The sequence below is a fragment of the Colobus angolensis genome, unplaced genomic scaffold, assembly GCF_000951035.1.
Source record: "Colobus angolensis palliatus isolate OR3802 unplaced genomic scaffold, Cang.pa_1.0 Scaffold147, whole genome shotgun sequence".
Classification (NCBI taxonomy): Eukaryota; Metazoa; Chordata; class Mammalia; order Primates; family Cercopithecidae; genus Colobus; species Colobus angolensis.
In genome coordinates, this window is record NW_012114566.1 from 7,454,563 (window position 1) to 7,457,705 (window position 3,143).

At 36.1% G+C, this 3,143-nt stretch overlaps 1 pseudogene; it reads right to left on the reverse strand.

Moving 5' to 3' along the window:
• Positions 1-1,501: 1,501 nt before the first annotated feature.
• On the reverse strand, positions 1,502-2,881 carry LOC105507267 (annotated as a pseudogene).
• Between the last annotated feature and the right edge of the window lie 262 nt (positions 2,882-3,143).

Here is a 3,143-nt window from a genome sequence, read left to right on the forward strand (position 1 = left end):
GTTAAATGTCCTTGAGGAATGCTGAATATTAAAAAAAAAAGTTAGTATCACTTTTGACTTTTTTTCAGAAGTTTATCAGCAACTGATGTAGACGGATTATGCTGTCTTGATTTAAATTGTCAATTGTCTTCAATTATTCCTAGCTTTAGCTGAATAATTTTAACCAGACTCCTTTAAAACAGAAAGAATGCTATCTTATCTTGAGAAGAACTAATTCTAATACCATTTTAGTTTGTCTTTATAATTGAATTATCAAAGTAATTAGTGATCATAAGTGATTTGATAGTTTATCATGTGATGTTAATAAACAATAAGTGAAAATGTGAGAGAATAACTTATCTGCCACTGAGTAGCAATATTTTTGTGCTGTGGTTACAATGTTAAGCAAACTAAAATAAGCAAATCTTCATGCCAGGGTCTTAGTTAATGTCATTTTGCTTGGCTGAGAAAATCTGAAACTTCTCTGAGCAGACATATTTTAAGAGAGCATTAGGACATGCATATTTTTAGGATGCTAATAGAACCTCTCACCCTTTTTGGATTTAGCTGCCAGAAATTATGATTCATAGTTCTTGATAGCGTAGAACAGAAAACATTGTAAAGGGAAAGAAATTCTAACAGATTGCTCAGGAATGATTTCGGAGTGTCGATTAATCAGACATTTCTCTTTCATCCCTTTAGGAAAATGCACACTTTTCTTTTGAAAAATGGATCTAGAAAAATCTTTATGTTTGCTTTGGAATGGCCCACAATTATTGATGAACTCTTACTGGTATTAGAAGACTGATTGGTGAAAGAATATATAGCATAATAATAGCTTATAATAGCGAAAATGACACAGCTGAAAAGTTGCCTGTGAAGAATGTTTCAAAAGAACAAAGGATGTGCTTTGTCATCGCTGTTTTTAAGATTCTGAAGAATATAGTGATGATATTATATTACTGTATTTGTGCTACTGTTCTGGAAAGTTTAGCCACTTGAAGTACCTTTAATAGATTTTTGAAAATTATTAGAATGTAGAATTTTAAAATACACGATAACATTCTGAAGTAGTTGTATTATTCTAGAAAGCTCTGGCATAATTTAGATTTAGGGTTGAATAGGAGTTACTTTTTATTGTTATAATTAATGGGTAAAGCGTTCTGTGTTGAATTTCTTGTAGAAATCCAAAGTTATACATAGCTTTGATTGCGATAATACATGTTTTGATTCTTGATTAATGTTGACTTTCCCACTTGTGACACGGTTTTCTCTCAAATTCTAGTTGTCTGAGCTAGAATTACCTGGTTAGCGCATAGATTTCTACATTCTGTTTTTAACTGATAATATTTATTTTAAAGATCACTTTTAATTGTAACAAATATGAAGTCATCAGTGTTTTCGAAATTGTCAATAATGCTTTAAGTAAAAAATACATTAGTAAAATGTAAGTTATATTGTATTATAATATCTGCTACAGTAAATACCATGAACATACACACTACATACCAGAAAAGCTCATGCATTATTGGAAGTGAAAAGAAATATGATATAATTGCCATACTGTCTGATTATAAATTCATGCTTTGGTCAGTTCTCTTTCTTCAGGGATGACATTTACTTGTACTCTGCTGTTGAGGAATCTGAATTGGATGTTACAAATTCTGCATTTGCACCAGTGGCATGTTAGTGCTATCATGGTTGTCTGTGTACAGGGGAGGTATGATTTCACCAGTTACAAGTGAGACACAGGAAGTGTTGAAGGGGGCCATGCTGTCTCTCTACTCTTGAATGTGTCTTGAAGCTCCTTGGCAAATTTCTGAATAGCACTGTGATGGACTAGTTGAATGTCTGGTGTTTGCATGTTTCTCTTTTCTGCTCCTTCCTGTCGACAGTGCATGATGTAAGGAAGTACTAGAAAGAGGACCAGTGCTACTGTTGAGGACACAGCCAGTATAATTAAGAAATCCGTGTACTTGTCTGCTTTTCAGACAATCATTTTGAAAAGGGTTTGTACTCTCCATCACCACTAAAATTCCCTCTCCATGAATCACTTCTGGATAGGTGGTCACTTGCTTTGTTTTATCAACCAAATGAAATTTCGCGCTAGTCAATGCAAAATGGAGTACAAAATGTTTTAGCACATGTTATTACAGGCTCCATTTCTTGACTGCATCTCAATTCTGTGGATTTTCAACATCTTGTAATCAAGAAGAAAATGGGACATCGGCACCAATCCTGACGAAAACGCCCCCCTTCAGGCCATTAATAGGAAGCAGAACTCTGCTGCCCCTATCGAGGGCCACGTGATGTTTATGGCATTCAGTACCTCTGGCCACAGCACATTTTTCGCCACCCTGACAAAGTTTCCAAGAACCTTCCTGGCCAATATTTCTTACACATTTATATTTTTAATGAAGATTTCTGCTTGTGATACGGCAACAGGAAGTCCTCTGTTGACATTATATTATCCAGTTATTCCTTGCAGTCTCAAAGGTGCACCTATTGTAGGCAATTATATCAATGGTCATTGGTTTCTCCACATTTTCAGTTGTCGGAGAGCCATAAGGACTCACACTATATGGTGTTCTTTGGATGTAGAGGAGCCATCCAGGTCTTTCTAAATAACCCTTTCAATTTGTTTTAAATGCTTTGGGATCATCACTAATCTCACCAGGTTTTGATGAGGTGGAGATTTCCCCTTAAAATACTTGTTCCAAAGCGTAAACCAAAAGGACACTTACAGATGGGTATGCATTCTGATCAGAGTGCACCTTAAAGAAAATAATGAATACTGTCATCAAGAATGTGACAACCATCACAGGCTCATCCTGCGTGTCCCCTGAACTTGTCCTATGCAAGCACAGGGGTCTCCAGGATCCCACTGCCAGGGCAATTTCATTATTGGGCTGACGAGGCCCGTAGTCCTCAGTTCTCCCCTCCCCTCCCTTTCTGGCAGCTTGGCCAGTTTTACTCTTTTCTTATTAAAGCACATTTTGTTGTACACAGGAATGCAAAGGAAACACAATTGCCACTGAGAACTTTGTAGTGTGATGCTTATTTAGCTTTTGAATGAGCTTTCACACAAAAATTACTGCTTTGTGGAAATTTTCAGGTATGAGAAAACATCTTACAAAGAAACCTCCTGTTATCGAGCTGATCAG